The following is an 11,232-nucleotide window of genomic DNA, read 5'->3' on the forward strand; positions in this document are numbered from 1 at the left end:
AAGACAACTGCTACGCCCCTTAGCTGTGTGTGTGTTTGTATGTGTGTGTATGCGTGTGTGTGTGTTTGTATGTGTGTGTGCGTGTGTGTGTGTGTGTGTGTGTGTGTGTGTGTGTGTGTGTGTGTGTGTGTGTGTGTGTGTGTGTGTGTGTGTGTGTGTGTGTGTGTGTGTGTGTGTGTGTGTGTGATCTTAAGATATGGAGAAAAGACTGCAGACCAACATATGAGATCATCTTGACTCCCTTGCTGACGAGTATTGTATCATTAACTGCCTGAGGCCAGCTACAAACTGCATGCTCTAACACTTGGTTTGGTTAACTCATTAAAGCAAAATAGACCAATTACATTTAACAGCCTCATTAGAAGATAAGATGTGTTTGTGCTTTCATCTGAATGAGATTTTGTGTGTGTCTACTTATGTGTGTGTGTGTGTGTATGTGTGTGTGTGCGTGTGCAGGACAGGGGGCAGTTGGGGTGGGGGTGGGGGTGGGGGGTGTTGGCTGTTGATTTGTTAAAAGCTTGTCTGTCATCATGGGTCATTGTGGTACTAAAATTCAAGGACATCATGATGAAGGGCAGCAGCAAAATATAGATGTTACAAATTACAACATGTCATGCTACCGTTATGCAAAAGTGAAGCCAAAATATGTAATTTCTGGGAGCTGCCATTTTGCTTGTCTGATGTCATTTGGAGCCAGAGTCTGCACAGTAGAGTTGAGAAGGGGTGACGCGAGTAGGTCTATCTGCAGACTCGACACAAGACACTTTACTACATGACACACCCACTTGGTTAAGTCTTGGCATGGGCTGTGGGATTGACAAGGTGAGGGGTCAGGGATGTGTTTCATGTAGCGTGTTTGTATAGTGTAGTAAAGTGGGTGTGTTATGACTGTCTGCAAGACCGCAGATAGACTCTTCTCAGATGATGTCTTGCCTGATGTAGGTTTATGATCATGATCAATCATTAAGTCACACCCTCTTTTTATATCGTCAAATAACAAACTTATTAGAAACATGAGCACAGACATCAGCATGATTGGAGCTAAATAAAATGGCAGAATCCATCTTTGGGAAAATTTTATTTGACATGTACTTTTCTGGTTTGGCTCATGGCCCATCCGCTTACATGGCGAAGGTGAGATTTATGACCTATACTGCAGCCAGCCACCAGGGGGTTTTGGCTTCACTTTTGGAGAGCTGTCATGATGTTCATATCTATATATGGTTAATGGTTGTGATGTACACTTTCCATTTTCTGAAACTTGTGTTCCATTTCCTTTCAGAGGGAAATATTGTCCTCTTTACTCCTCTGTTCATTTGATGAATTATTTTAAAGAACTAGGAAGAATGTTGTTTATGTTTTTTACTTTTTTCAAATATGTACTCATATCTTGTAAAACATTACAACGTAACAATTTTGAGAAGGAAAATCACTTTAATTGATCTTCTCAAAACTCATTGACGTGCATCCTGAGGACACAAGTAATGATGTTGATTGAAGAGCTCATAAATCAAGAGGCATTGATGGAGGTTTAACTAGACAGAAAAACATTAATCAGCTCTGACAGTGAAGCCTCATTGAAAACAGATAATATTATTGTGAACTTTATACCATAAATAACTTTCATGAAAATGTTTCTATTTTGTTCATTTATTGTTTCCAGTCCAGAAAAAGCGAAGTGAAGGTATCCAATTTCTTCAAAAGTATGTTCTAGTTGTGATTGCACATCTGCAATTGCAAAAGCAGTTCTCAACAACATCCAGTCTGGCAGATGATGATAAATAAAGATGAATGAAAAGGTTGCAGTGGTCTCTGCCACACAGAGGGAGGCAGAGCAAGCAGGGAATACAGGTCTACTTCTCCAGCTGCAGTTTTTACCTAACATATTTCTTAAACCACATAGTAACCTTTGAAGTACAGCAGGAAGCTTACAGGAGACATTCCCATTACTTGCAGAAAAACTCACAACACAGGATTCCAGAGTTCCCTGAGTTAATTTACTCAGATGGTTTTACCATTGAGATGAGCTCTTACTATAAAAAGAATGTATCTATAAAGAAAAAATGACTGATCTTTGATTGAGTCTGAACTACTGATACCTGGTAGGTCACTTTTCAGGAGAGGCTTGCAGTGATAGGGGGTAGAAGGAGAAAAGAGAAGACACACAAGAGACCTGCCAGTGAACTCCGCATCCTGAGTAAAACTGTCAAGTCTTTTATTTTAACAACAGGAAGGCAACATGAGAGTGGGAGAGTTTGTCCCACGGAGAGAGAACAGTCAGCATTTTGTGTTGAGTATCAATGGAGAGTCTCTGTCCTTTCCTTTCCTTCTCTGTACCCCTGAGGGCCAAGGACATGCTACATCTGTACACCCCTGTTCCTCCAAAGCTGGAAGATCTTTAAAACCAGAGTCGACTTTGAAATTACAATCACACAACCACGACCATATCAGAGAGATGAGATGGACCCTTGTCCTTGTATTCTCTGTTGGGAAAATAAACTATATTAAACTCTGACTTTCAAACTTTTTGTGACTCAACTGGCAGTGATCTACGCAGTTATTATGATAAGTTGAAGCAGTGGCTTGTCACAGTACAGCTTAGGGTTAATGTACTGCACTTTAGCAGACTAAGATGAATCTGTTATGTGGCCTGAACTAAAATGTTGTTGATCTCATATTATATAGTAGTGCAATAAGTTAAAAATAGTCACAACTCAAGACTTAAATTAAAGAAACCATAGCTGTGGCCAAATATAGAAGGTCATGCAGATACAGTATGAAAGTGATGCGAAACATAACACTGACACTCTGTTTAATACAATAATTGCCGTAAATACAAACTACAGCATTTCCTCCCACACACAACACTGTCTCTGTTGCTGGTTACGTAATGAGCAGCTCATTCTATAGGCAGACCTAAACAGTATTTGCTGTGTTGACTTTCATACGTAGAGAAGCACATTCATAGCACAGGATGTTTATGGTGTGTGTGTGTGTGTTTGTGTGTGTTTATACTGTGCAGAAATGTACAGTATATGTGAAATTACAAGTGACTACACAGGCTAGTCACTATTTCTTAGTCATGTGATGTGGTGGGCCTGTTCATCCTGTAAGAGATAGAGTACCATGATGAGGTCATTAGTGCTGGACTGTTTTGAGTTAAAAGAGAGTGAGTGAGTTAACCTGGCCTGAACCTGGGATTGAACTGCACCCTTTTAAACTCACATACAGTCAGAAGCAAAACAGCTGCAGGGGCTGTTATGCACACAAATGTTTCACACTGTTGTGCACACATGCATGCAGACTCGACACATGCACATACAGATAAACAAGCATGCACCCAAACAGGCATTCACTGTACATGCCGATCCACACGCTTCCCCTTGAAACACACACACACACAAGCATGCGCACACACACACACGCACACATGTAAAGTCCTATGGGGAAGCAGGATATGGCCTCTCCAGGTCTGAAGCCTGTGCTGTTTTTCTTGGCACTGGACACAGCAAAGCCTGCTGGGGGATATGAAGCCTCTCAGTCGTCAAACGGAGCTGGCCCTACCCTCAGTACTAAACACACAAAAATACACACAGGACACTTTTCAATCCATCTTCATCTCTAAAATGCTGAAATAGAATCAGACGCAGCGCTAATGTGTGGTTTGAGTATGAAAAGGAAGGATACTGCACTATGACGGCACAAGGCCACCCAAACAGGCTGGCCGCTATGCCCTTGTCTGTTGGCAGGGGTTAATCCCAGAGTCGTTAGTGCAACTTTGTCTGACAGATAATGGCTTGATGGTAGGAAACATATGGACTGAAGGACAATAGACAGTGGCAAAAGACTTGAAGAATAACACAAAACTGTCCTCTGGTGTATGAGGAAAATAGTTGCCACCTTCCGCACTACTTCCTCTTTGTGTGTTTCACTCCATCGTCCTCTTATGTAGCCTGTAAGTATTCTCTATACTGTACTATACCACTATTTGGCTCTGCCTTCTTATTTTCTCATGCATTTCTGCTGAGCCTTAATATTATGTATTATACATATTCCCTTCTTTGTAATATTCTTTCATCTCCTATTTTGTCTTCACCCACCCTTTGTTTTGCATCTGTCTCCTCTTTACCAGCCTCACTGTCTTGCGTTATGCCCGCATGTTACTGTGTATCTGTGGCAGGGGTTGTTTAAGTTTATCTGTGGATGCCAGATGTCTGAGAACGTCAGAGCTTCAGTTTACTGTCAGTGCCGTCTCTCTTCTCAGAGCATCTGCAAACCATAGAATGTGTGCGTGTTATATTTCCCATATTAGTGCTGTCAGATATGTATGTGTATGTGTTATTCTTAGGTTTGCAGTTGACTGTGGTTGACTGTGTTGATCCCTGAGAGAGAGCTCAATGCATGTGTCATATGTGTGTGTGTGTGTGTGTGTGTGTGTGTGTGTGTGTGTGTGTGTGTGTGTGTGCGTCTGTGTGCGTGTACAGCAAGATTAAGTTATTGCAGGCGATATGTAAAAGCTGCAGCACCAGGCTGTCTTTAGTTTCTGACTCACACACACATATCTTATCAGCATTACAATGTACTGTATAAGGTGTTGTGATTAGGAGCACAAGTTTAGTCATTATCATCAATTTCTAATCAGAAAAGTAAAGTTTGTTTAATGAAAAACTATTCTCCAAGTGACAAACTAGAACAGAGAAGAAATTTGAATTACAAAAGCAGTTTAATGCCACATAAAAAGAAAATTATTATTTTATTGTATTACTTAACTGAATTATTCATATTCTTCATTACTGTTAGATGTCAAAACTACATTACATATTTTGAAATCATATAATGCATATATGATTCTCAGCTTTACAGAACTGTTTTCGACTCTTTTAGCTGTTTTGTTGTAGTGAAAGTCCCTGAATGCCACTGTATAGATGCCTAGCACCAACTTAAGCTTTTAGTAGCTGAGGAGACTGATATTTTTCTCAGCAGTTGGTGGAGACCCAAAACAGAGATAAAGGGATAGGATATAGGACTAACATTTACAATCGCCTGAAGCTTCAAATGAATGCTAATGTTGGTCTGTATCTGCTGAATGTGTACTTTACAACATTAGAAGGTGATATCAATGTTGGCCTTAGGTGGAAAAAAAACTTAAAGCAGCTTTAAACTAACTAGGACTAGCAACAGTAAGATAGGTCAGAGTTGCATGTTTAGGTGATTTCAAAAACATTGTTTCCATTTTACAAAATGCTGTGGTTGCACTATAGACACACATACTTTAAGTACCTGTTTGCAGATTGAGCTTTTCGTCTCCCCTGTCAAACAGTGTTTGCATTGACACGTGTTTGCTATTAAAACAATGAAGTGATTAAAACAAATGCAACAAGACATAAATGTAGCTTCCACAATTAACATCTGACTTCCTCCTCTTGATGTCTCTGTGGAGATCCTGCAGATCAGAAGCTTCAGGCAGCTCAGTGGCTGAGTTTTGAAGCATTGACTTCACTGACAACAGGTTACTTGGCGTGCATGTCCAGAGACTGAACACAGACCTTCAACGCTGACATATTCAGCTGAGGAAAGCCTTTGAAGTGCTCACTGTGGTTTAAAAAATTGATGAAAACTTTAATGGTACCAATGAAGCCAGAAAAGAGCAAAACAAGTGCGTGATTCATCTTCAAGGGCCCTGTAGTAATTGTTTCAGAATGCTTTGACCTTGAGCCAGTAAACTCAGGTTGAACAGCCATTAAAGAGACAAGGTCCTTCATGAAACAAACAAACAAGTGAGCAGCAAACATGGATACAGAAATGATTCCAAAACCTGTAGGTTGTTGTTGCATGTGACAGAATAATCTCAGTGCATCTTATGGATGTAAATCAAATGAGTGAAGTTTTTTTTTTTTTTGCATGTATATTCCTTTAAGTGTGTTACTGTGTGATGTGATCAAGTGAGTGTGAGGCTGCAGGGTGTAAGAAAGCTCTTCTAATGACTAACAGGCCGGTGTAGCTCATGGCCATCGAGAAAATGTTTATTTTGATGGATAAGCCAAGAACGGCCAGCTGGTTTGAGTTGGGAACAATACTGGAGATTCAGCTTGCATGTGGTTTTGATTTAGCGCTCCCTCCTCAGATTCTCCATCCCCTCTCTCCATCACCCTCCCCTTCTCTCTCCACAGGCCACTATTGCCTGCATCTTCATTTCCTGGGCATCCTGCTATCCTTCCTATCCCTCACCTCATGATCATTCTCTTTTTTTATTTATTTCTCCCTCCCTCACTGCTCTTCAAGCCTGTGATGATTGGAGCTGATAAAGTAAAACATGACTCAGATTTACATCATGCTTTATTGGTAAAGATTAAGAGAACAGAATAAGTTGGGAGATCCCTGAGTTATTGGCCTTTCTGCTCTATTGTCCTCTGCTCTGGAGAGCAGAGGTGCTTATTGGCCCCCGCAGCATAACAATCCATGTTTTATCTGTATGAGATCTAATGAAATGGGGGGGAATAAAAAGTATCAGTGCATTTATGAAGACTTTGCAACCATTTATATAGCTTGGATCTCAATGTGTGCAAACTGCAACACAAGGGCATATTACAGCCAGATGAGAACTGTGGATGTGTGCCTGCATGAATGCATGAATGAGTGTGTATGTGTGTATATGCATTGCCCACGCTATATATCTTTTGCCACGGTGCTGGTGTGTGCTGGGTGCCCTGTCTTCTCTCCTGTTTCACCGTGCAGGCTGCGGTCGAGCTCCTCTAACTCTGTGGTCTGTCTGTGGTCAGTGGCCTCTTCACACAGGATCTAATAAAGTGGGGTCTTTTTTCTCAGTTTCCTGTTTCAGAAAACTTACATACACACAGGCATAAACATCTAAACACAAGACCACATATGGACATGCATGCATGCATGTCCATATGTGGATTGTGAAGAAATTTGGTTTTGTGGTGAGCCCATTAATTTTATGAAATGGCTTCGGCCAGACATTGTGGTGCAGGAGCATTCACACTGATGGAGGTCTTCTTCCTTTGTTTGTGCATTTAGTTTTTATTTTTTCTCACAGTTTAGAGTGGTGAATTCCCCATTCACTAAACCCCTACCAATGTTAACTCCATGTGGCTCCACCAATACACGAGTCACCAGCTGATTCTTTTCACCTGCCAGCATCACCAGTAGGCTGTAATGTATGTGAAGGTTCACACGGTGCCCTCCAGAACGCACCTTATCCTGTAAATGCACCTTAGCTTACCAGCAGGAATCACTACTGCGGCAAAGGACACCAGCTTTGGCAGGATAATCACAGAGCTTCTGCCCATAACCCTGGTGGGATCTGTAATTGCACAACAGTAGGGTTTGACATTAAAGTCTGTGTTGACTGATACTTTTTGACAGTTACATGTTGAGCAGAAAAGGCTCTGGCAAGTTGCACCATAATCTACTACACAATTGTGTATACGTGTGTGTGTGTGTGTGTGTGTGTGCGCTTTGCTATCCAACTGTACTATTACCTTAGGGATTAGAGAATTACCTTTCATTGGAGCCATATTTGTGTCCTGAAATGATTATCTGAATGTTTTGAATTAAATTACATTTTGGGTCAGAGTTTTAAGTGAAGTCAGACAAACAGCCCCTGGCTTTCCATTGCACACACACACACACACACACACACACACACACACACACACACACACACACACACACACACACACACACACAGACTCACACACACACACACACACACACACACACACACACACACACACACACACACACACACACACATAAGTGCAAAAATAAAAGTAAAGCATGACATGTTTCTCAATCTGTGTTGAATTAGCTGAGAACTCATTACTGGATCAAGAATTGAAATGAGAGCAAGTGAAGGAGGGAAGAAAAGTGAGAAGGGGGTGGGGGGTGAGTGCACCTCTGTGGTGATGGAGGTGGTCTATTTTGCGAGAACTTATTTAACAGAAAAAATACACCATCAACCTCTCCAATGTTTGTTTATGCTCTTGGCTGCGTCTTGAACTCTTTGGTAAGCCAAACTTGAATACTTAGTCCTGGCAAAGACAGCAATCACACACAAACACTTGCATGTACACACACAAACATTCATAGAAATTCTTCCTTTGAATGTATGACTAAGTCTATTAATAATCAATCTGATGGAGGTTTGATTCATTCTCTCTCGGTGTGCAAATAAACAAAGAGTTTTATTTTTGATTGAGTCCAGATTCCATGTGGATCTCATTTCTCTGACAAATATCTTCCAATAATGTTTTCCATTCTGTGACTGTGACTGTGTCATTACAATACAGAGCAAGATATCAAAGTGCAGTTGAATAAAACACAACATCTGTGAGACATACCGCGTTCTGCATAATGTACATGTTGAGAATGATGCAGTGAAATACTGAGGATGGCTCTCTGAAATTGTTTTCTTCCTTTTCATTCCACAGCAGAAACATTATAATCTATACTTTTCTGTACAGACATAACTACATGCATTTAAATGTTCTGTTATGACATCAAAACTACAGTAATATCAGAATGTAACTGCACAGCTATTTATGTATGTGTGTCATGAGTGCTAATGTGTTTATGTGTTAGCTGAAGCTCGAGTGTTCAATTAAGCCACTTAGTGGTTCCCTTATAAAATGAGTATAGTGGGTCCATGGTTGGCCTCTGTATGGAGATCACACACGTTGTATGGAGCAGTAAAATCTCAGTTAAATTAATTACACTCGTATTATTCACAACCTGCAATTTCACCCTGACCTTCTGTTTTTCTTCCCGTCTGTTTGTAAATCAATGTTGTTTTCAGTGTTTTTATGGTGCACAGTGGATAAAACACCATTAAAGGAATAATTCGGCATTTTAGGAAATATGCTGATTTGTTTTCTGGAAGAGAATTAGATGAGTAGATTAATAAACACTCATTTCTATGTTCATTATGCAAGTCACTTACTCTCAGACTGTTTCTCTCTGGTTGTCCTCTACTCTTAACTTTTTCTCTAAATTCCCTCTGCTGGAGTTCTGTCTCTGCTCTGTGGACGAGGGGAAAGTTGAGCTGAACAGTCACAGGACAGAACGTTCCTGACAGCCCTGCCAGGTCTTCGACGGGGGCTCACACCCCTGCGTGGGGCTGCAGTTTGTGATTTGTGATCTCATGTGTCATTTCTTCTCTGTATGCATGCGCGTTTTCTTATTTTTTCATTACTGAGGTGCACTGACTCTATAATCTCTGCTTGAGTGCATGCTGGTGCACATTCCTGTCATGGCTGAAGCTGCTTTCCAGAAACGGTGCCCAAATCATTCTTGGCCTTTTCTTTAACCTACATAAATCAGTGGGTGGGGTTTATTGCCTCAGAGCGACTATGTTCAAGTGCCAGTGGTCAAAATAGCATACACTTACCTGAAAACTTAAATAAATTAAAATTATTATATAAATACACTGTAATGTATGACTTTGTAATTTGCTGCATATCCACCCACATGGTGCCTAATAAAGCCAAATCAAATTTTGAAAAATATTGTGAAGTGTTATTTAATCCAGTTCAAAGTGGTTTTCCTGGAAACCAGGGTGAAGTAATAACATAGTTATAATGAGGGCATGGGCAGGTGAACTTTGTGCTGACTATTAAATGCACTCTATTCCATTAGTATTACAGCTATTTGTTGTGGGAGGCAGAGTTTATATGAGAAGAAATGAGGTTTTCGCTCTCTTCCACAGTTTATAATAAATAGAAAAAACTAATAAAGAAAGTCAACGAGGGAAGTCAGGTCTGCAGGGAATAAAAAACAGGGACCATATTTTGCCCCTGAGGCTGAGTAAGAAACTTGAGCAGTGTGTATGAACTCCTAATCTGTCAGTTTGGTGAATGTTAAATCTAATTTAGTGCCTTTGCTGGGGTCTCTATGAAGTGACTGAAGAGGCTTTGCTGGGGGCCACCACCATGTTAGTTTCATGTTGAGTAAGCTACATTTGGAGCATGTCTTCTCTGTCTGTCACCTCTAAACAGAAAAACATGACCATTACACTGTTCACTATTGGTTGTTATGTTGGTGATGAGACTCATAATCACCTTTGATAAATACAAAAGTGCCAGAAACAGTGATGACAATGCTTACAGACCCTCTTAAAAACTGATCTATGGACAACAGGTTTTTAGATGAAGCTGTGTTTTATATCTGTTGACCAGTGAGAAAACAATGTATCTGAGCTAAGAGTCCTTTGGGCTCAAAGCAGTCATAATCCAGTGATGAAAAATAATCCTGTTTAGGGTTAAAGTAGGGAGGCAATGAAAGATTGTGGCTATGAGACACCAATCACTTCAGAAGTACAAGAGCTTCAAAAAGACAGAGGGAAGAGAATAAGAGAGGACAAGAGTGAAGAAACTAAAGTTATTCTAAATTAAAAGTTACATTAATTAATACATTGCCTACATTTCAAATTGTTATTTCACCTGAAAGTCAGTAGCTTTCTTAACCATCCAAATGATAGTATTTCGTTTTATTTTCCTGTTGCAGCAGCAGTTTGTTAGGTTAAAGTTTTTGTCTTCTGCTGGTTGTGTCATGCCAACTGTTTCTGTAGCTTTAGGCTGCCTGACTGTTGTCTGATCAAAGCCTGCTCTACAGAGATCACACTGGAAAGAGTCCCATTCTCAGTCTCCCATGAACCACATAAAGCCTGCGGGGGACAATAATCACACTCATGTGTAAATATTTGACAAATCAATTTTAAGGAATCGCAACAGGATTAAATCCGAGACATTTTGTAACCTTTCAGGGGCGTTTTTGCACAACCAATTTAAGACCACAGTCAGAGTATTTTGTATTGCTTACTACTTGGAAAAGCTGTAGTAAATAACTTGCAGAGTATACCATTCTTAGGATATTAAAGTAATTGATTTTGAATAAAGCATGCTTGGATTGGAAGAACACGTTTGAAAAGAAAACTGAAACTTTTAACTTAGCAATAACAGATTTGTGTCGACAATCTAAACGAGTTTCCAACAAAAACTAATGTGTGCACGACCTGGAAGGTAATACAATACGCCCACATACACTGCTTGTCATCTCTAATCAACTCCACCCTGCATCCTGCAGATTGCCCTGCTCGGCTTTGGATGGTACTGTAATTGCACCAGGTTGAGAGTGATTTACAGGAACAGGTATTAAAAACCATGACATGAACTTCTTGTGTTTCCCATGGTTCTCAGCTTCTTGGCCCATTCA

The sequence above is a fragment of the Scomber japonicus genome, chromosome 7 (genome assembly GCF_027409825.1).
Source record: "Scomber japonicus isolate fScoJap1 chromosome 7, fScoJap1.pri, whole genome shotgun sequence".
Classification (NCBI taxonomy): domain Eukaryota; kingdom Metazoa; phylum Chordata; class Actinopteri; order Scombriformes; family Scombridae; genus Scomber; species Scomber japonicus.